This window comes from Cydia splendana, chromosome 25 (assembly GCF_910591565.1).
Source record: "Cydia splendana chromosome 25, ilCydSple1.2, whole genome shotgun sequence".
In the NCBI taxonomy this organism is placed as follows: domain Eukaryota; kingdom Metazoa; phylum Arthropoda; class Insecta; order Lepidoptera; family Tortricidae; genus Cydia; species Cydia splendana.
Window position 1 is genome coordinate 5,131,626 of NC_085984.1, and position 24,974 is coordinate 5,156,599.

At 35.7% G+C, this 24,974-nt stretch overlaps 1 protein-coding gene across 2 annotated transcripts in view; it reads left to right on the forward strand.

Annotated features, from left to right (window-relative positions):
* LOC134802753 (homeobox protein invected-like) overlaps nucleotides 1-24,974 on the forward strand; it is a 75,027-nt gene that overhangs the window by 34,580 nt on the left and 15,473 nt on the right. The gene's annotated exons all lie outside the window — the stretch shown is intronic.

Genomic DNA, 24,974 nt, shown 5'->3' on the forward strand with positions numbered 1-24,974 from the left:
GTCAAACAACTTTGTCAGTAGAAAAAGGCGCCAAATTAAAATTTTCTATGGGACGATAATACTTCGCGTCTATCACATATACCTACTTTTAAAAACTATATTTCCATAGACAATGTGTGGCGGGAAAATGTTAACTTTCTTTTAAAATTTGCTAATAAAAAAGTAGATTTAAACTTTGAAAATGTCGGCGTGGGATAGAGACGACTTACGAATATTTTTTACAATATTTTCATTTCATACAAAGTTTACCTATCTCTACAGTTCACGTTCAAAATATTTGTAATAGTCTAACTGTTCTATATAAAGGGACTTGTATAATTTTGTTAAGGTATGAGAGAATGGGAGATATTTTTGACGCGTAGTCCGATTCGTTACTTTTGATGCTGACCGTACATTCCGTTTAAGCGATACAGCAGTACCTACATAACCTAAAAAACTTTATCACGATTGACAAAACTGCCCTTTACAGATTTATCTAAAGCAGACACTTATAAATAGGGCCTATTAGGCCTGATCCATCACCCGACTTATCGGGCCGTGTCAAATTATCTTAAAAAAAAACAAAACGTCAAACTCATTTGTCAATGGTCCAGTTTCCATGGTCCAAGTAATTAAAAAGTTAATTGGAATACTCTTTGACGCTCATTTGTTTTTATGACGATTTTTTTTATCTGGTAGTCGTGTCGTTTGGATGATGTAAATGGATTAGTTAAACAGTTGTGTTGAGTTATTTTAGCCCTTGTTTTTGTGACAATAAAGCATATATTAAAGGTATTGTTTATGTGGTATTTGTTGTGCTATAACTGTAGAATAAAATTCTTAAAAATTAGACAAATACGTCAGCGGGCTTAGCCAATATGACAATGATGATAAAAAAAAGAATGGAAATGGTCATGTGGCTTTTCGTAGTATCTGTCATCCCCATGGTATAATAATATACTCCGCCTGGTACTCTCTTCCCGTCTTTTCGTGGTCATGTCATGTGACTGACACAAGCCTACGTCACCATGCGACAGCGCTATATGATAATATGCGATAGCGCTATATAAAGTGGCAATGTTATTGTGACGTAGGCGTGTGTCACTCTGGGAAGAGAAGACCATGTTTTATTAGACTATGGTCATCCCAATACATTTTTTTATTTTCGTCTGTCGATGTACGATTGTTATCTAGGCTAGGCCCCCAGGCCTTTTAAAATGAGCACTAATGTAAATTGTAATAAAATGATTAGGAAGTATGTACCACTTTATTTTACTTCACTCGGCCCGATTCGAACTTTAAGATACGTCAATGAATAGATCTAGAAACGATATGGATTAGATATGACAGTGTCAAATGTCTTCAAAGAAAAACGTCACTTTTGACACTGACACATCCATATCGTTTCTAGATCTATTAATTGACGTATGTTAAAGTTCGAATCGGGCATGCTATGGAAGAATAATCAACTAGCGTAAACACCTTATTAATCGACGTGTTATGATTATGACCCAATATTCGACATCTTGCTGTCAACTTTATTGCTATGACACTATGAAAGTGTCAATTATTGGAGCTGTGTCGGGCACTGGAGCCTCTAATTAACTAGAATAAGAAATGATCTGTCATCTACACTTCTACAGTTTCATCAGTCAAAGTAACGTCGCGTCGCCATGATTTTTTATTGCTTTTTATGAATACGTTACGAAATTATGTTTCCTAAAGTAATTACATTAAAAGAAAGCGTGTCTAATTTAAACTATAAAGCTTAAAATTTAAGTTCATTATGAGATGAGGTAAGCTTAATTAATGGACCAAGGGTTCAATTTAAAACTAATCAAAATAACTTCAGTATCCCTAGTACCTACATATTGTGACTCTCCCAGAGTCCTATCATCCTAAGGCCCAAGGTTCTACTTATAGTACTTAATCAGTTCGATGAAATTTAAACCATATTCAATTGGAATTAGGGAATGCAAATCGGTTATAACCGTAACCGAAATATTCGGTTATAACAGAATATTTTGACAAAATTTCATAATCGAATATTGGAAACTCGAATAACCGGTTACGGTTATTTTCGGTTATTTATTTATGACTTGAATTGTATGTTTATATCATCTAATGACTACAAAATCCTGCCTTTTTTGGCTGTGACGCCTGTGACTATAATTTTTGTCATTCGTGGACTTTAATAACTAAAATATACCAAATTTGCTTCCCTTATTTATGAAATATTTTTATCGAGTATTATATCACGTCCAAGGTCATATTTTACTTTTACTGTATTTGATGTGTTTCATTAAAAAACGAAGACTTTTACTCACATTCCCTAATACTGTAGGTACTAAAATAAAGATTTTTGTATTTTTTTAATTACTTCATTGTAAATTTATGATTTTTCGTTGAAAAAAACCGTAACCGATTATAACCGATATTCGGTTATTTTTCGGGCATAACCGTAACCGAAATCTGTTATGAAGTTTGGCCGGTTATTGCATTCCCTAATTGGAATAGAGTTGCAATTGTTTTGTTGCATTCAATTTTCAAACAAATCAAAATCATCTCTATTCCCTGCATAATAGGTTCAAATTTCAGTAGCAAATTTTGGATATTCATTTGTATGGGTGGACCTTAGGAGACTAAGGAGACCTTTTCATTCCATTGTATTGTAGAAGTTGAAACTATTACTTTTTGTACATAATAAAAGAACCCGCAGCAAAACGCTTAATGAAACCAAAAATAGTTCCCGAATGGCGCCATATTTAACCGCGCCATTCATAATTAACAGGACACACGCCAGACTGTTATGAAAACTGAAAGCACATTTAATTCACAATGTGTGGTCCGATAAATAACCTAAATTAATTCACGCTCTATAAAAAAAACTTGTCTATGGCTCTGCCGCGTAAATCAAACGAACTGTCAGACAGACAGCGATTTTGGCGCGAAACGCTGCACCTGTCATGTTCCATCCAATGCGTTCCCGATTACGTATTTTAAGAGGCATTTAGCGAATTAATGCTACGATTAGTGGAACTAAATTTCGTCGTGGACATATTTATACGGTCGTAACGTCCAAACAGAGTTATAGTTTCACATAATTAATAATAAGTTGACTTTATTTCTTGGCCGATTAGGGTCATAGTCGTTCGTTTTTTTCTTTTTAAATGCAGCCGGTTTTCTGTTACGGAATCTTGTCATTCTCGTCTCACATGGGTGCGTTCGTTGAGTGTCATTCAGAGGCGTTTTTACACGTTTTGGGTGAATCAATTGGATTTCGTAGCCGTTAGGTAATTAAAGTTAACCTAAAACTCCGAAAAGTGCGTTTGCACTTTGTTAAGAGTAATTTCACGTTTACGCTCAATTATGGATGTGAAACACCGTTATTAGGGTTCCGTACCAAAAGGGTAAAAACGGCGGGACCCTATTACTAAGACTCCACTGTCCGTCTGTCCGTCTGTCTGTCACCAGGCTGTATCTCATGAACCGTGACAGCTAGTTGAATTTTTTACAGATGATGTATGTATTTCTGTTGCCGTTATAACAAAAAATACTAAAAAGTACGGAACCCTCGGTGGGCGAGTCCGACTCGCACTTGTTCGGTTTTTTGCTTCTTTATTTAGCGGTTTTATAGTTTCTTAATAATATTCTTTACGGGAATATTAAGTGCTAAAACCGTTAACTGATTTTTAAGGAAAATACATATAGTCTGTCAAGCCATTTCCTTCAAAAGAATTAAGCAACAAATTAAAAAAAATGTAGGCGCGAAGGGTTATCTTGCCATAGAAAATTTGAATTTGCCGCCTTTTCTAGTGACAAACGGCGCGATTCGGGAAATGAATTAGAGATTCACTAGATATAAAAAAATAGTAAAGTATCTTTACTATCTCATATTTAGTGAATCTCAAATTCATTTCCCGAATCGCCTCGAAAGTTGTTTGACAGGCTATATGTATTTGTATTGTTGATTAGTTTCACAAAAATCTTCATAAATAGTCGTACAGTACCTATTCGTTTAGTACCTTATACCTAAATAATACCTTTAAGTAATTAATATTTTTAGAATTAAACTAGGTATAATAGGTATTCCTAATACTCTTAATTCAAAGAAAGAACAAACAGATGACCCACCGAGGGCTCCGTGCTTTTTAGTATTTGTTGTTATAGCGGCAACAGAAATACATCATCTGTGACCATATCAAATAGCTATCACGGTTCATGAGATACAGCCTGGTGACAGACAGACAGACAGACGGACAGTGGAGTCTTAGTTACAGGGTCCCGTTTTTACCCTAAAAAAAGACCAACACAATTAAAAAATGACAAATTGTTTTTACCAATAGTTTTTGCGCTATCTACCAAAATATTCGTTTTCTTCACATTGTTCTGTATTTCAGTGAAACCTTCCAAGTTGTACATTAATTTTGTTCATACATCCAAAGGCTTAAACGCTCCCATTGACGCTAATTTGACAGCTGTCAAAACGCCATGATGGATGGCAGGGAACTATTTGAGGCATTAGTCACTACTGGTGTTAATAGTTTTGGAAATACCATTTCCAAGTTGAATTTGGTTCAATGTTCGATAGCAAATGATCGTTTCAAGTTTCAAGTTTTTATTGTATGTAAGTATCAGGTTACATTGCAGGTGGAATATACAATTACATATTTAACGTTATTCTTCGCAAAGTCATTTTAACCCTTTACCGCATATGAAGTGCATACTCCACGCATATATGGCAGATTTGATATTCAACTCTATTGAAAATATTTGTTGATACTAATTTGAACTATATTATCAAATTTCAACAAATATTTTTTATTACATGCAGTAAGAGGATAAATATGGAAAATTTCGCACAAAATGGACTGTTTTTAAAACGGGATTAAAGAAAAGCACCGTTAAGCAAAAACAATGGTAGTCCGTAGTTCTAAAATGGTAAACGTAAAATATCTTTAAAAAACGCATTTTAGGTGGTTCCCTTCCATACAAAAGACAATTGCGTTATATTAAGTAATTACACACTATTACTACAAAAATACGTGCGCATCTGTATACTTTCAAATGTTTATTTGAGCTAAATTGATAGTTAAACTTTGTTTTATACAGAAATCACGCAAAAAACGTTTATTTTTTATCAATACGATAAGGTTTTTTGCGTGATTTCTGTATAAAACAAAGTTTAACTATGAATTTAGCGCAAATAAACATTTGAAAGTAGACAGATGAGCACGTATTTTTGTAGTAATAGTGTGTATTACTTAATATAACGCAATTGTTTTTTTGTATGGAAAGCGAACCACCTTAACCTATTTGCAAGAGCAAAGTGATCCCATAAGTGCTCCGTGATCAAAGATTTGATAAACCATTTCGCCTAAAAACAGTGTCAATTTCCTAACTCTGGATTTATAGTCGATTAGTCGCTATCGTGGATATTATTATAGTCGTTATGGCGAAAGCAATATCATAACATATATGACGGATACAACATATAATGAAAAAAAAATCACTAAACGGGATTTAAAAAAAACACCGTTAAGCAAAGACCATAGTTGTAAAATTGTAAACGTAAAATATCTTTAAAAAAACGCATTTAAACCTATTTGCAAAGCCAAAGTGATCCCATAAGTGCTCCGTTTTCAAAGTTTTGTAGGGGGCACTAAATCTGTAAATATGATAGGTATGACAAAAAACGTTTCTAGAAAAACGCTTTTGCCTTTGTGTGGCCAAGATTTTAATAAACCATTTCGCCTAAAAACAGTGTATCTTCCTAACCCTGCTGGATTTATAGTCGCTATCGTGGATATTATTACAGTCGTTATGCCGAAAGAAATATCATATACACGGTGTGGCCTGTAACACGAGCAAAGAATTAAAACATAGATTGTACTCCTTAAACGGTGACACTTTTGTTCAACAACTTTTAAAAATTATGAAGTATTTAGACTCCCTATTTTTCATACAAAATAAATATTGTCTTCAATGGACGCCATCGCAACCCCATATTATTGTGATTGACGTTGCTTGTCACGCCTTAAACGTAACAAAATTCGCAATACATTGCGTCTTAGAATAAACTTTAAAATGTAATAAAAATCAAACCACAAGTTATTTTTAAAAGTCGCTGAACAAATGTTGGTCAGTATGAGGAGTACAGCCTACTTTTAAATTTTTTGCTCATGTTACAGGCCACACCCGGTATATGACGGATACAACATATAATGAAAAAAACAACAACAACAACAAATCACTAAACGGGATTTAAAAAAAAGCACCTTTAAGCAAAAACAATGGTAGTCCGTGGTAGTAAAATGGTAAACGTAAAATATCTTTAAAAAAACGCATTTAACCTATTTGCAAGACCAAAGTGATCCCATAAGTGCTCCATGATCAAAGTTATGTAAGTGGCACTAAAAATGTAAATATATTAGGTATAAAAAAACGTTTCTAAAAAAACGCTTATGCTTTTGTTTGGCCAAGATTTGATAAACCATTTCGCCTAAAAACAGTGTTAATTTCCTAACCCCGGATTTATAGTCGCTATCGTGGATATTATTGCCGTCGTTATGTCGCGGGAAATATCATATGTCACGGATATATTAGGTATCAGGATGCACACCCGCTGGCGGCGATGGTAATAGATTTTTGAAGTGAAAACTTCTTTAGCGGCGCTGTGCACTTTTTGTGATGGGGAAAAATGTTAACCTCGCGACAGGTCACGTGACCGACAGATTCGACAGATTGAAAATTCGTAAGACGGACAAGTGACCTGATCGAAAAACTGTTACAATGTCATTGAGTTTTCACTTCTGCCGGCACTCCCGTAGTGCAACCCGTTGTTTTTTTACAAAATATTACGTTAACATTTAACAATACGATAACAGATCTTGTATAGGTCTACTTAACCACTTTATTATTCTATTAATTATTATCAAATAATATAGATAATAGTTAACAAGCAGCTTAGGTACTCATATACTCGTAAATATGTAGTATATTTTTGCAAAAAAACAAAAATAATTAAATTAAACATCTCTAGTTATAACATTAAATAAACCTGATATTAGATAATCTTAAACACAGTCAGATTTATTGTATATGTCCACTTAATTTATTAAAATAATTTGGTATATAAAATAATTTGCTCTAAGTATGATCAATTGATCATAGGCATATTCACAAAATACAAAAACTGCACACAATCCCACTACACACTACATAAATAATAGTAAAGTAACGGATACACCTCCTAATCCGGAAACCAAACCTGTTAGCCTGTTATAAACTAATATGTTAGTGTTATACCATAAACAAAACCATTGCAAACTGCAAAAAACATAATCCTTCAAGTATTTCACTTACTTCATATGCAACTCACGCAATACAGCATAAAGCGATCCAAACGCTTTTATAATCCTTATTTTGACAGCCAGCCTCAATGGAGATAAAAACGCGATGGACAGGGACGGCGCTATACGCGCGACAGGGACGGGGATAGATGGCGCGCTGGGTGGCATAGTGACTCAAGCCGTAACTGATGGGTAGCTAAAAAGGCTTAAGAGAGCGGATTATGGGCAGGGTTCCGTGAGAATGGAGATATATTTGAACAATTGACATATTTTAGAAAAAACTATAGTCTGTATCTTACGTACAATTTATTTACATACATACATTACATATACATACATATTAAGATTAAAAGTTGAATGTCACAAAGTCGTCGTCGTCTGTAAAGTGTCATTCTATAGAACTTGCTAACTATGTAAACAAACCGCCATATTGAAAATGTCAAAGAATGATGAATTTACTAGTGACTTTTGTTCACATATTTAGCAGGTTCCATAGAATGACACATCTTGTTAGGAGTTTAAATAAAAGTAAACAAACAATTTTTAATTTTTCGGGTAGTTATAACATTTATTGATTAACCAACCAAATACAAAACTTCCTGGATCTGTCACTGAACGACCTGACTTTAACCTACATTATTTGATCATGTAATGTTTTCATCTACCCTCAACTGGCTTAAGGAGCCATTTGAGGGTAGATTTTGTTTACTTTTATTTAAATACCTAAAGATACAGAGTGTAGCGACCCGCTTCGCACGGGTTACACAAAACCTCAGCATTATACACTTAAACCTTCCTCAAGAATCACTCTAATGATAGGTGAAAACCGCACGAAAATGCATTCAGTAGTTTTTGAGTTTATCACGAACATAACATACATACAGACAGACGCAGCGGGGGACTTTGTTTTATAAGGTGTAGTTGGATGTGGTCTATGACAATGTTGAGTTTAGGACTGAATTCGCTTCACTGTGTGAGCCAGTAAAGCCCTGGGCTACCGCGAAAACTGGAATTCGCAAATTGCGGGGATCTTTCTCTTTTACTCCAATGAAGGCTCAATTAGAGTGACAGAAAAAAATGCCCGCAATTCGCGAACATCGATTTTAAAAGAAATTAAAAGGAAACCAAAGTTTTCGATGGAAAATTTGATCACCACGTGGGTTTTTATATTTTATCGCATTTACTCTGAAAATATACTTGTGTTTAAAATTTGCTTGTCAGATCATAAAATAAATTATTTTACACCATACAAGAAATAAAGCACCAGAAGAATAATAGAGAAACATTTTTTTTTATTATTAAGCCCTTTATTCCTTAAATATATAATTCTAATTGCTAAATTAAATTTTATTTTATTTCTAATTTAAGGACCCCTTTTGGGTATAGGCCTCCTCCAATCTTTTCCAGTATATCCTATTTTTTGCCTCATGGGTCCAATTAGGCCCAGTTATTGAGACAATATCGTCTATCCACCTTGTCTGTGGTCTCCCACGGTGTCTGGTACCTTGAGGTCCTTGCCATTCTGTGACCGTCTTTGTCCATCTTTGGTCTTCTAATCTGGCTAAGTGACCTGCCCATTTCCACTTTAGGGATCTCGAGTAATCAAGCGCATCTATGACCCTGGTTATTTTTCTTATATCTGAACATCTTTTTCTGTCCTTAAGTTTTATGTTGAGTATGCTTCTCTCTATGCTTCTTTGACATACCTGGATGTCGTTCATTGTCTTGGTATTGTAGATCCATGTTTGGCATGCATAGGTGAGGCTAGGAAGTATACATGTGTTAAGGACCTTTCGCTTTAGTCTCATAGGCAGGTTAGATTTTAGAATTTCTTTATGACTCCAGAACTTTTTCCATGTGATGTTAATCCGTCTGTTTATTTCTTCATAGTGTCTGCTCTTTCTAAATGTTATTTGCTTTCCCAAGTATATATATTCTTCTACATATTCTAGATGTTTTTGGTTTGCATGTATAGGGATTTGAAGTCCGTTGCTCATTACTTTAGTTTTGGCAGTGTTCAGTTCTAGGCCAATACTTTTGCTGACGTTGCAGAGTTCGTTTATCATTTCTTGTAGCTGTATTGGGTTTTCGGATAAGACTATGATATCGTCTGCAAACCTCAAGTGACTTAGATATTTTCCATTTATAGATATTCCTTTTCTTGACCAATCCAATTTTTCGAATATGTGTTGAAGTACAGATATAAATATTTTGGGCGATAGGGGGTCACCCTGTTTTACTCCTCGCTTTATTTTTATAGCTGGTCCTGTTTTATCTAGTTTCACTCTACTTGTACTTTTTTCGTATATATTTTTCAATATGTCTATGTATGTTTGGTGGACTTTTTGTTGTTGTAGGGCTTCCCATATGCTTATGTGGTTGATTGAGTCAAACGCTTTCATGTAATCAATGAAACACAGGTATAATGTCCTTCTTTTTTCTACGTATTTTTCTACAATTTGTTCCACTACATGGATGTGGTCTATTGTAGAGAACCCTTTCCGAAATCCTGCTTGTTCGATTGGTTGTCTGTCCTCTATAGTAGGTGTTATTCTTTTTTCTATCGCTGATGAGAAAACTTTATATAAGGTCGGCAACAGGCTAATTGGCCGATAGTTCCCTACATCTGTGGGGTCGCCTTTTTTATATAGTAGTATGATGCTCGATTCTGTCCATGCATTGGGTACTACCTTGTTTTGTATGATTTTGTTAAATAGAGATGTTAGGGGATGGAGTAGTATTTTTTTCGCGTACTTTATGACATCGTTTGTTATATTATCTGGTCCTGGGCTCTTGTCACTTTTTAATAGTTGGATTGTCTTCTCTATTTCAGAACATGTAAACGCTGGAACTTGTGTTTCAGTCGCGTTAAGAGATTCAACTGTTGTTTCGTTTTGGTACATCAGGCAGGTATCATGCAGTCCCTGGTTTTCTGTAGTTTCATATAGTGCTTTGTAAAAGTCTGTGGCTATGTCTATTATGTCTCGTCTTGACTGTGTTGGTTTATCACCATTTTTTTGCTTTAGGTTTTTTATCCATTGCCTTCCAGTGTCTAGAATTTTGTTAGCTCTTTTTAGGCTCCCAGAAGTCGTCAGGTTTTCTTCAAACACTTTTATCCTATGGTCTGTATAATCATTTCTTATTTGTTTGTTGATTGTTTTATACAAGTTTGTTAATTCTCTCTTTTCTTCAATGTCTAATGGTTTTTTACTAAGCAGTATTTGACGTCTTCTTAGGAGTTCATTTGTTTCCTCCTGGATGATGCTTTGGGTTTTTGAGGTTTTTGGGTAATTAATCGGGTTGAGACAGGTTGTGATGATACTCGTAATTTTTCCATAGAGGGTTTCAATGTCATCTGATTCTTGCAACTTCAAATTTTTGACTTCTTTCGATAGCATTTCTAAATAGAGTTCAATTTCTGTTCCACTTTTAATTTTTGTTAGCGTTTTTCCATAATTAGTTCTGCTTTTTTTGCATTTCAGAATCATAGTTCCTCTTACAAGTCTATGGTCAGACGGGAAGTTCAGGTTTAAAATGTCTATGTTTGTAAAAAGTTTTGGCTTATTTGTGAGTATGTAATCAATTTGGTTTCGGGTTTCTCTATTTGGGGACATCCACGTCCACATGTTCCTATGTCTTTTCTTGAAAATTGAATTAAGTATAGTGAAATTGTTTTCCGAAGCATATTTTACTAATGTCTCTCCACTTTGGTTTCGATTTCCATAGCAGTGGGTTCCCATTACTAATTCTTCTCCCGGATTCCGTTGCCCAATTTTTGCGTTTAGGTCACCCATGAGAATTATGTTTTTTCCTAGTGGTTTTATTGCTTCTCTTAATTTCATATAGAAGTTTTCAATCTCTTCTTTTGAGGCTTGTAGTGTAGGAGCGTATACTTGAATTATGCTTATTTTTTCTTTATTAAACTTCAGTGTTAGAATGCATATTCTTTCTGAAATTCCATAGTATTTGTCTATGTTGTTTTTTAATTTCTTTTTTATAAGGAAACCAACACCATATTGTCCAGATTTTTCACCTGTATAGCAGAATATATGTTCATCTTCTTCTATTATGTTGCTTCCTGGTCGGCGTATTTCTGACAAGCCTATTATATCATAGTTGATGTGAGATATGCTCTCTTTTAGTAGTATTAATCTTTCTGGTGAAAGGAGTGACCTGACATTATATGTGCAGACATGGATTTGTTCTAGGTTTCTTGTGTTCTTAGTTGGAGGGTGATGGTCATACTTCTCCGCGGGGACCAGCCGTATTGGAGAAAGGTTTTTTGTTGAAGTATTTGAGTTGTGTAGTGTTTTTTGCTGTAGTTTCCGTTCCAAAGAGTTAGTTGTTGAGATATGTATTTCTTTCGGACATGGAGTACGATTTTTCACGCATAAGCTGAAAGGCATCAACTTTTGGGATTTTGGTTGTTGTATTTTTCGGTGTGTCTCTAGGGCTTGGTGTCTCCGAGTTTCTTTTTCTCTTTTCATTTTCACGAAAGTTTTTAGTTTTGATTTTACGTTTTTCTATTGCTTCTTTTGATAAATCCTGTGTGATGTAGGTGCCCGGCTTCATTTTCATTTTGTTTTTTAAGATTACGATTTTCTTTTGCTGAGTTGTAATTGTTAGTAAGATGGGTCTTATCTTTCTGCTGTCTGTCTTTTTGCCTAGGCGTAGAACTTTATTCATTTCACTATTTTCAAGGGTAACTCCGAGCTCACTAATTGTATTTATGACGGTCGTGCTTAGATCTTCAATTTTTTCTGCTTGCGGGGGTTCGGGGATTCCGTGGATGAGAATGTTGTTGCGTCTGGCATTTAGGTCCATGGCATATAGCTTGTTGTTAAGGTCTCGCATTTCCGATTTTAACTTTTCATTTTTCATTTTTTTCAGAGAAACATAGACAGCACTTATTTTTAGACACAATTTCTATTTTAAAACCCAGTATAAAACTATAAAGAGTAGGTAATTTGATCGTGATGTCACATGTTAGACTTGCTAGAGTTTCATATAAATTCCATCGTAGCAATTTAGCAAATCGTTTTGACAGTTCGAAAAAAGAAACTGATTTGACAAAGTAGTAGTCAAATACCCTATTCTGCAACCGGTGTAAATCTTATACCTTTAAACGAGCTATTCTTGTATATATATAGATATATTTCGGGGATCTCAGAAACGGCTCTAACGATTTCGATGAACATTGCTATATGGGGGTTTTCGGGGGCAAAAAATCGATCTAGCTAGGTCTTATCTCTGGGAAAACCCGCATTTTTGAGTTTTTATATGTTTTCCGAGCAAAGCTCTGTCTCCTAGATATTGTTATTTAATTTATACTACGGAACCTTCAAACTTGGCGGTCTTCAGACTTGCCCACATTTTTTACGTCCACCCAAAGTGTTAAGATTTGGGTTGCGGCCCACTAGATACGACTAAGTAGGTTTGTATGGAAAAACGTTTGTATGAAAAAAGTGACACATCAAGTATTTGGCTACTGTTGGGGCCGTTTGACGGAAATTGCATGTTTTCTTAATTTGTGTGTATTGATATTATCTTTGCGGATTAATATTTTTATGGTAATCTTGTTAACCCTTACCGTTACCGTTATCGGTACCGTAAAAGTATTAAACTTTGCCCTTTAACATAACTTTGCCCACTGCGTCACAGTTCAGTAAAGGCGAAAAACCTTAAAAGTAGTTACAGATACACTTTCTTCAGAAATTGTATCTGTAACTATTTGGTGTATTATGTCCTTAGGTTATGGGCAAGGCAGGTGTATGGGCATACAGGTTTTCGTACCTACCTACCGTTTCAGATACGTGATAAACCTCCAGAATCAAGAGTGCATTACTTTTATGCTAAAATGTTGATCATTTATTCATCCAAATATGCTGTAGGTATTAAGTATCCACTTAATAGGTATTAAAAATTTAAATAAATGGGTGTACCAAAAGACCTAAGTTTGTTTTTTAGTTAGGTTATATTATATCCTACCAACCTACATTACATCACAAAAAGAATCGAATCTAAAAATAACTTCTTCAAAACGCATCTAATTAAAAAAAACTTCCGTTCATATCGGTACTTACATTCGCTGGTTTCCGCATTATACCATGTTTGTATTACATCGTAATAGTGTCATTATGAATACCACATTATAAATTATAAATGTCGTATTATAATACTGAGTATAAGTATTTAAAGAATATCACGTATAGGCTATTAAGTTCATTCGATACTTTTAAAAAGGTTTTGCAAAGTTTTATTACATTTATTTAGCCATAAAGTATAATTTGTCTATTTTGGTTAATACGTGTTTTGTCTTCTTTTGACAATAGACGCAATTTTAACGAGTGCACGAATGCATAATACTTAACTGTAATTACGGACTAGGTTCGATTGAAGGAAGTACCTACAGGTTTCTAAAATATTTATTTCAGATTTACAACAAATACATGTAATATTAACAAAAAAAAATTATATACTAAAATTAAAAACTATATAAAGCTACAACTACAACTAAAATAACCTATAAACTAAAATAACCTATAAATAAAAAACTGGCTCCAGTTCCGTGCCTTTGGGCAGGGTGCCAAGAAGGCTGGCGGCATTGCCGCGCTGGACGGCAATACTAATGCGTTGCGCAAGGTAGGAGCCAGCCTTCTTGTCACCCGTCGCCTCCACGAGGCGCTTCGCCAGTTCGGCGAATATGCCGTGGGCGCCAGGACCCCACGGTTTCTAAAATACTTATTCTACTTTAAAATACCTCTACCGATCTACTGGAGCCACTAGTAGTTCAAATTAGAAAATTCCTAACCATTCAAACTTCTTTAACGTAGATTATTAATGCAGTAAAAATATCTGCCACCATCGAAAACTTTTCCTATTAGTGATGTATGTACCTACAGTTTGAGGTCAATAATACTTACCATATTTACATATCATATCTCGTTTTGCTAACAACACAGTTAAAACGGAAATATACATACAACACATTACATATTATATCGGGTGACCCTAAAATTAAAGCCAAGACTTAAATAGCTTATAGAACAGCTGATAGGCTACAGGATTAAGCAATTTTATTTAGCCTATTCAGCTATTCTGTAAGCCCTTTAAGTCTTGGCGTTGTTTTTAGGGACACTCTGTATAGAACAAACTCAAAACATTTAAGAGTTTGCTAATTTAAACGATTGTGATCCCAATCATCTTCTTTCTTAATTATGTAATTGTTGGTTAATTTAGTTTAAGACTTGCAAGGCTTTAATAACAGTTTAATGATTAGTATAAAGTCATTATGAAACAGTGAATCACTAAATAACGATTCTAAAAATTTGCAAAATTGCATCCTACGCCCACCAAGAATTCTTGGTGCCTTACTCACAATAATTCTCAATTCAATATAGATTTAGCCCTTATCATTACTACTTTAAAGTCCAATTTCGTAAATTGATATCCGGCCTGATTCTATTTTTAATATACCTCAAAAATTTGATCTAGATACGATATCATCTACATCTACATTTAGTGACACTTTATTTTTACCCGACTACGGCAACGCAAAAGGAGGGTTATGATTTTGACCGGTATGTATGTATGTATGTTCATTTGTTCCCTCATAACTTCTAAAGTACACATTATAATTTTTCACTGTTTTTTCTATGTACCTATGGCTTTTTTCTGTATGTATACGAATAAAAAACTATTCTATTCTATATGGATAGGATCTGTCAGTGTTCAAAGTGGCGTTTTTGGAAGAAATGTTACTTTTGACACTGACAGATCCGATCCATATTGTATCTAGATCTAATTTTCGACGTACATTAAAATTAGAATCAGGCCGATCAAAACAGTTACTATTGTTTTACGAACGGATGTTGGCGATAACGACGTGAAAACAGTGGGTTTTCGTCACACTGAACATGTCAACAATTACCTATTAAATGTGTCAACGATTCGGACGAAAGTTGACGGCCACACCGAAACCGCCTTTACATACAAACGTAGTCCTCATTTTCCTCTCTAGTTATTAACATTATTGAAAATATTTTTATACAATTTGATGTATCTATCTATATTTTAAACCACAGCTTAGGTAGGTGACCAAAAAATAAGTGCATTTCCGTTTCCAGGGATATTTAGGGATTATACTGAGCAACGTTTACTATGGGACCAATCCCGAAAAAACAATTTACCCTCCCATAGAAAATGGATCAGCCAAAATGTATGAAATTGCCACATTTTTTTTCGCGATTTCGGGGTTGGTCCCATAGTAAAAGTGGCTCTGTATAATCCCAAAACCTCCCTGGCAACGGGAATACACTTATTTTTTGGCCACCCTGTTATAGGTACCTACTTTTGAAAAGGTGATAGCTAATACGATGATAAGCGATCACACTTGTCGTTGAAGCTGATAGCTGAGTCAAAACTAGGCTAATTGTAACTTAAAGTAGGCACTTATTTATACTTTAAAACAGCTGATTCAATCGAAAAAAACTGAATTGTGAAAGTGAGCCTGTCTCTTAAAGTGCTCCATTTAATACTATCCACAAAAAAAACAACAATAAAACAACATTCAAGCTATACTGAGACAGACAGACAAAACAAAACGACGGAAGATATCTCAATTAGTTCTCACAAAATTTATAAATAGATAGTTCAAATACCACACAAAAATCAACCTTAAAACTAAAGCTATAACATTCAAAATCAAAGGAGAGAAAATTCTATCAAATTCCTTCATAATCCTTTTAAAGCAATTCAATAAAAAATCAACTCTAACAATTAACATATAAGTCTCACTTTCATATCTGTGGCATATGAGTAAATATGACAATACATTACATTCAAATTTGAATCTTAATTGCTTAGTATAAGGTGTGTTTTTGAATGTGTTGCAGAGAGATGTGGTAAGCCAGTTGGTTTGAAATGTTTTGGTGACATGCGCACAACGCATGATTCGAAAGGGGGTGGAGTCGCGTTTGTTAAAATAATTATGCATTTCATTATCATTATTACGCATTTTTAAGTTGGTAGGTACTTAACCGATACGTTAACGGCAATAGGTACGTTTGTTGTTTGTAAATCCTCACAACTGTAATTACGTAGACATACAAAACTTAAAGTATAAAACTTTGCTCTTTAACATAACTTTGCCCACCGCGTCACAGTTCAGTAAAAGTGAAATAACTTAAAACTAGTTACAGATACACTTTCTGAAGATAGGCAAAGTTATGTTAAAGGGTTTTATACTTTTACGGTACTTCATAATTTTAAAAGTTACTTACTTCCGATGGCGCTAAAACCCTTTGTGAGTCTTGACCTCCTCCACTTAATATACTTCCTCATCTTCGATTTATCCCAAATCGCATCATTAGATCATGACCAAAAAAAACTGAAATCCGTTAACAATTTTATTTTACCAAATCAAATCAAAATTTTTATTTCAGGTAACTATGCCTATACATAAATACCTGCAAACTAGCATACATATTATAAAAATATATTTTAAAACTAAGCACTACAAATTACATTATGGTTGTGAATTGTGATGATTTACGCAACCCCACAGTGTCTGGGTGCCGGCCACGAAACCGCCGAAACTTGACACCCTTCGGCCAAAACTCCTCCTTGGTGAAGGTTGCTAGATTTTATCCAATCATAACTTTTGTGGTCAAGCACAACTTTTTTTTAATAGCGGAAAATTATGTATCGCGGGTACTATTCAAAGCTGCGGTTTCCCATATTTATATAGAAGGAATAGCTGACAGTGATATCAAACTACTCCAAGGAACGAGAAGAGGCGCTAGCAAATCTACAAAAGGCCAAATTTCAAAATAAACGTAACCCCTTAGACGCCACAGCACGAAACAAGCTTAAAGAATGCAGACGGCGATTACAAGAGATTGAAGCCGCAGACGACGAAAAAGAATGCCGAGCGTTCTTCAGGGGGCTAGCCAAAACACACCCGTCGATGAGAATGAAAATAACATATGATTTCTATAGGCGGCACAATCAAAAAGAAAGGCGGCGAATCAAAAATACCTTCATTCTAATGTCAAAGTGGGAAAAAGAACTCGACAATATGGAGGGGCCCTTCATTGACGGACTAAGCGATGAGGACCCGTCAGACCTAAGGAGATAAGCCCACAATGGAAGACATTAACAAAATTCTTAGCCAAATGCGAAACGGCACTGCCCCCGGCATCGATCAGGTGGTTACGGAGCTCTATAAGGCAAACACGCAAGAGCTAAAATCCGAGATCTTATACCATATAAAAACGGCTTGGATAAAAAATATTCTTCCGTCCACTTGGACACAGTCAGTCCAGGTACCCCTTCCAAAAAAACCCAACCCGAAAACTGTAAACGATTACCGACGCATCTCTATTTGCACCACAGGATACAGAATATACGCAAACTTTCTCCTAACGAAACTAGACGAAATAACTAAAGAACTAGGCAATTACCAAGCAGCTTTTCTAAAAATAGATCCACAGACGACCACATGTTCACACTACGTCGAATCTTGGATGAAGAGTGGCGAGCTGGTAATAAAACCTACGTCCTCTCGATCGATCTAGAAAAAGCTTTCGACACAGTGGACCTAAACGCCCTCAGGGATATCTTACTGAGCAGAACTAACAGAGCTGTGACCAATAGAATAGTCAAAGCGGCCATAAACGAATCAACCTGCATAAAATGGTTCGGTCAACAAACCAGGTGGATAAAAAAAAGGCAGAGGTGTCAAACAGGGGTGCCCTCTCTCTCCCAGACTATTTACTATATTAATGGATGACGTATTCATAACCCTCGAAGAAGAAATTACCTTCCTGACACATAATCAGGACAAAGGAATACAATTACCAGTCATACTAGCATTCGCAGATGACGTAATTATTGTTTCGAATTGTATACAACAACTGGACACCATTTACGCCAAGGCCAAATCCTTATTTGAAACGGTAGGCCTTAGAATAAATGAAACTAAGACTAAATTACTAGTACGAGAGCCATTAAATACTGATCATGGCCTAGGAAACTTTGTCACACTCAGTAACGCACCAATATCCCCAGTGAACGAAATCAGATACCTAGGAACTTATATTACGTCTACTCTATGTAGAAATAACACAGTTCATACGCGATGCAGGCAGGCTGTCCGGAACGCCAAGATCCTCACAAAATTCATCAAAGAGTCCGTATGCAATGGCAAATTACACGTCTGCTATATAAAATGGTCATCGAACCCACCATCACATACGGGCTCAAATGTGCGGCCTTAACCAAAGCTAATAGATCTAAACTCAGACGATACGAACGAATAATCTTAAGAGACATGATAAATAAGTCAGGAACAACGCCGCGACCCGGCAAGGTTCGCGATATATTGAATGGCAAAACAATAACCAAAAGGATTAAATGCCTCCGAATGTGCTACCTGGGACACATCCTAAGACGGTCAAAACCGCACCTTTTAGAAGCCGCCTATAGCTATAGAGCCAGTAAACTTAAAGTTGGCAGACCAATCTACACCTGGAAAAACTCACTGACACAGGACATGGAGTATTACACCAGGCATCCCTCTGAGTGGACCAACATGGCAGACGACAAAGACGAATTCATCAAAGCAGCAAGAGAAATATATCAACTGGACGAAACCGACAGCGAATCAGGCGAAGAAGAACCAACACCTCAAATCGACGAGCAAACGGCGCCTCAAGACGACATCGACTCTACTTGATACAAGGTATCTCGAAGACCGAAGCGGAAACGACGAGCAGCATGTCACCAACGCTCTCCTTCGACGACACGACCTACCCCTCCTACATTCCAATATTGGCTTGAGGCTGCATAGCCGGCTGATTCTATCCCTCTCCCATCCCAGAGCGTGTCACTCCTCACAAATTTCGTCCCCTGGTATGCCGGTTTGACCGGAGCGGGCATGTTCCCGGCTGGGTGTGGCGCAAGGAATAGCTGACAGTGATATGTGTCAGACAAGTTTCAGTAATATGGACCGTTTTTCGAAGACAAAAAGCTTCGTCTATTTCCATCTTTTTTTCACGGAAACGTACGAACGTGTCTTGCTATTCCAGTCAGTCTCGGTACAAAAAGTACAGAGTTTGACTGAACTAGCATGACAAATACGAACGTTTCCGAGAAAATACGATGGAAAACAATTATGCATTACATCTGTAGGTAATGTATATTTCGTCCCTGGGTAGGGAGGGTAGAGTTAGTTTAAGAAAAGTCTGCAACGATTTTGATAGCATAAGCAGTGCAAGTGTTATTTATACGTCATAATTTCATAGAAGTATGACGTTTAAAATAACACTTACACTGCGTGTGCTATCAAAATCGTTGCAGACTTATCTTGGTCTAACTCTATACCCAAATGTCCAAGCTAAAAGCCTAGACTCTGCGTGAAAGTTTTAACTGTCAAACCCCAGTTCCACGCACGGCTATGTGCGCGCGGCCTGGGTGGGCGACCACCCGCGCGTGTTTGTGCGCAGGCGCCGACCAGCGCGTGCGCCGCGCGCTGCGCTTCTAGCGATGGTTTAGGCTTCTGGCCCATCTTAGACCAGGGTCTGAACACCACAGTGGATGTCATACTTGTACTCTTTGTATCTTTACCTTCATAATTGTTACATACATATTTGCCGTGACTTATTTTTCAAAAGTGTTTTTCAATGAAAAGAGACGTCAAGATTGTTTACCTTTTTTCTAATGCTAAAAAACCGAACAAGTGCGAGTCGGACTCGCCCACCGAGGGTTCCGTACTTTTTAGTATTTGTTGTTATAGCGGCAACAGAAATACACCATCTGTGAAAATTTCAACTGCCTAGCTATCACGGTTCATGAGATACAGCCTGGTGACAGACGGACGGACGGACGGACGGACGGACAGCGGAGTCTTATTAATAGGGTCCCGTTTTTACCCTTTGGGTACGGAACCCTAAAAAACGAACTATACTTACCACTATGAATAAACATATGATGAAACATATTTAAAGACAATTAGGGCCACTTGCACCATTCACTAACCCGGGGGTTAACCGGTTAAACCTGGAGTTACCAAAGTTACCAGTACAATTTGACACTGGATTACCGGTTTAACCAGTTAACCCCGGGTTAGTGGGATGGTGCAAGTGGCGCTTAGAGTTCTCTGAAAATGATTCAAGCCCCTGCCCCTGCTACTTAGGTATCTAAAGGGGCCCACTGATTAACAGTCCGCCGGACCTCGGCCTGTCAGTTGTTCGGAACTATCAAAATTTTGTTCTAACTGACAGGCCGATACCGTCCGGCGGACTGTTAATCAGTGGGCCCCTTTACACGTTGAAAATAGAGGAATATTAAGTAAATAAATATTATAGGATAATTTTACACAGTTCGACCTAGTCCCACAGTACCTAAGCTCAATAAGGCTTGTGTTGTGAGTACTAGACGACGATATATAATACATAAAATAATACACAAAAAAATCCATACCTACTAAATCGTTGCCATGTATGAGCATTTTACGGATTTTACGCATGGATGTAAGTAAAAAGAGGTAGATATGGTACCAGGCGCACGATCGTGAGCCATCAAATATAGGTTTCGGAACCTATATTTAGTTCTGTTAGTCGTATGGGTGACGCCAACCTGTCAAGTTGTCAAAATCGTTGGATCAAATTTTAGTTTTGTCAACTATGAACGTCACACGTCTGCATAAATAAAAGGTCATTGATTTTACGTCAAAAATGTGACAGGTAGAAGTAGCGCCCTCATAAATTTTCTACAATTTCTTGTCGGACTATATATATATAAATACTTATATACATAGAAAATGTCCATAACTTAGGAACAAATATTTGTGATAAACACAAAATAAATGCCCTTACCAGGATTTGAACCCGGGACCTCCTGCTTCGTAGGCAGGGTTACTACCGACTAGGAGGCCGTTAAAAGAATTCAAGTATCGACTTTATTATTAATAGTTTGGAAAACTAAGAGAAAACTACAGACACTATTTCGCTGATAGCTTAGCGAATTATGACAACACAGCACACTTGAAGAAACTCACCAGTTCTCAGTCTCAAACCGAAACAAGTATTAATAATAGAAGCGTCAGTCTCTAACTGAACATCTTTGACCTTTGACTGTCACTGAGCCAGCCTTCACACTTAAGCCCAAAACAATAGAACACACAAAACTGCCTCGACGGGCTTCGAAGCCGGGACCACCCGCAACCGTTGACTAATAAAGACATCAGGCCATAATTGCGATCATATCGCTCTTTTAATTGGCCGCCATGTTGTTTAACATGCGCTGAGTCAAGTGAATGACTGTATTCAGCCAATATAATTAAAAAAACTTGCCTGTCTAAGTTTTAAAAAAGATAGACATCACTTTTGACGCAATCGATATTAAGATTTTAAGGAGAATTTTGACAAGGTGTTTTGTGTCTATTTTATTTATTTATTTGTAAATATAAACCCCAATAATTCAAGTGAGGCAGCTAGTTTATCAAATAAATCGTGTGTTGCCACATGAAATAATTCAAAACCACGGCTTCCGAACGTTTGATCTCGCCGCTGGCAACATAAAACCCAACCTAAATAAACATAACCTTTAATTGCCTTTAACGATTTATTATATTCTAATTAATTAACCCTTAAACTCAAACAAAAGTAAACTTTATAAGCACACAATAAAGTTCAATTTAAGTTTGTTCATAAATAATAAAACGAAAGAAAACTACCTCAACCTGAAATATTTCTTAATTAAAAAACCTAAAGTTCAAAATTCGTCTTCGATATTTGAATTTCGAGCGCAATTTCGAATTTTCGAACGGGACGTTTCCATCTATCTTCCAATTTTTCTGCAAATCAATTTGAACTTAAACATTAATGGGTCAAGGTTCAAACTTCCTTGCGATGTTACGAGGTTCTTTATCAGCTAAGTAGTAATAATGGGTTGCTTATTGGAGGCAAATGTCTTCATTAAAGATCGTCGTTGGTGGCGCATGTCCAGTTTGTAAGGAGGTTACACCGTCCCGCCGGACGGTTTGAGGAATTTTATTAGAATTTTAATTATTAACGAATCTAATACAGACATCCAATTCTCTATGGTTCATGCTTTGTATTGCCTTATGACAGAAAGGACCTTACGTTTTGTGTGTAGGTTTAATTCGCAAAAACAAGATTTTGTCAATTGGTTTTAAGTGTTTCAACTGCGCCTACTCGGTGCTAATTTTTTGCAGCTATTTGGCAAGATTTGCGTATGTCATAATTGACAAAATCTACTCCTCGAATCGTTATAACTAGTGCGAGCAAAGAACTTTCGTAAAGAGTTGACAACTTTCAAATTTACTATTTAAAATGCATTCTGTCTTATAACTATCACAATTATGCCATGTTACGAATTATTCATTTATTATTAGTTGTATATCGTTACCGTACCTATGTATAAAATAAGCTAATGATACGAGGGATCTGACGAGCAAAATTTAAACTGATGTATATTTTCAGAGTAATTGAGATAAAAGGTAAAAAGTTAAGCACCCGCGCGACGGTCATATCTTCCGTCGCAAGTTTCACGCGGCGCGCCATATCTTTCGTTTCCTTGTAATTACCTAACTTTAAAAAATACGCCCTCTCTTTAAAAAAATAGTTTTACACTCCTTGTCGCCTGTTTTTTTTTCCTTATAATTTTATCAGAAAATATAAACTACGATGATTGTCTATATATATGTTATTAGCGCCTTTTTAACATCAATTATTTCGTTAAATATAGCCGTTGCCACAAAGACTTAAACTTCATCATATTCCAAATGACACTACGTATCATACACAAAATTACAGTTATTAGTATTACTAGTTTTACACGTCTCGAAACCAAGTGTTTAATTATTTCTTTAATTACAGTTCTTTCTTTTTCAATAATGGCAACACACGATCCACACTTGTCATCGATAATTCACCACAAAGGTCAAAAATAATTGTCTCTGACTCAATAACTGTCATTTCCTTTGTAAAACGAGGTAGCCAATACCTGTTTTATATTTTTTTACGTTTTAATCAGACTGGGGCGCGAAAATTACATGTTGTTTTTTTAATTAATAATTATGATCGCACCGTAAAAGTAGTTAGGTGATATGCGATTGGAAAATTATAAGCATTTTTTATTGCGTTTTTTTTCCAGTAATTGAATTAAACACGTATGTAAGAAATGAATGTAGGTATAGTGCAACATAAAATAGTAGTTATTAAATGAAATGGAACTAAAAAAAATCCATAATTATAAATTGTTGCCATCATGTTTAAGCATTTTATTATGTCAAAAATGTAACAGTTACGTAGGAAGTGGCGCCCTCAATATTTTTTTACAATTTCTTGTCAGACTATACTTAACTATTATAGCTTTTAGATTTTCATAAAATCTAGTACACATAGCTATAGAAGTTGCTGATCGGGAGGAGTGTTCAAAATGTTTTGAGCATAACTTGAATGGTTATAGAAAAGTTATATTTTATCAGGAAATATCACAAACACTGTTACATTAGGCTTATTATAATGAAATTTGCACTCACTTGACACAGAACAAAAAGAGGGAGTGTAATTTTAAACGTCATATTTTCATAGAAATTTGACATTAATAATGACATTATCACACTTGTCATTGCAAATGCCACGCAGAGCTTGGTCCGACACTACGTTTTTTCATTTGTCTCACTACTACCAGTCACCACCAGATATATCGGAATTGGGTATTTGACTACTAGTCAAATCAGTTTCTTTTTTCGAACTGTCAGAACGATCTTGCTAACTATGGAATTTATATGAAACAATAGCATGTGACGTCACGATCAAATTACCTACTCTTTATAGTTTTATACGGGTTTTAAAATAGAAATTGTGTCTATAGATGGTCAAGCAAATCTTGTCAGTAGAAAAAGGCGGGAAATTCAAATTTTCTATGAGACGATATCCCTTCGCGCCTACATTTTTCAAATTTGCCGCCTTTTTCTACTGACAAGATCTGCTTGACCAAGTATAAATATAACTGCTGTCTGTGTCTACGTTTCTCTATTAATCTTCAGGTGCTTTATTTCTTGCATGGTGTAATATAATTTATTTTAAATACAGTCATATTAATAGGAGCGGCCAAGGCGCTCACAAAAGTCACAAATATCTAAACACGCCTCTATTGTCAAGGCGTTAGAGTGCGTGTGAAGATCTTTTTGAACACCTCGGCCGCTCCGATATATCTGATGGAGACTACAAGATATTAGGTACATAAAATGCAAAAGGAAATCAATAACTTTTGTTTATCATAATTTTATACAAAAAACTAGTTTTAGAAATAGCGAAATTGGAACCAGTTAGAATATTTATATATGTTAATATAAATTCTGACACGAATAAATAACCAAGTGTTATGTTTAATGGCTCTATCTGCTGCCATGTTTGCCTAAAATGGCATCGACAAGATTTTTATTTTTTAATTGTGAATCTAATTAAAATGTTAATTAATTGATGCTGATGTCAATTTAAAGAAAGTTAATGCTTAATTTACTGTTTAGATATTGTATAGATAAACAAAATCTCAACTAGAGAATATCGAGATTCTAATTTGGAATTTTGGGACGACTTGGACGCATTTTAT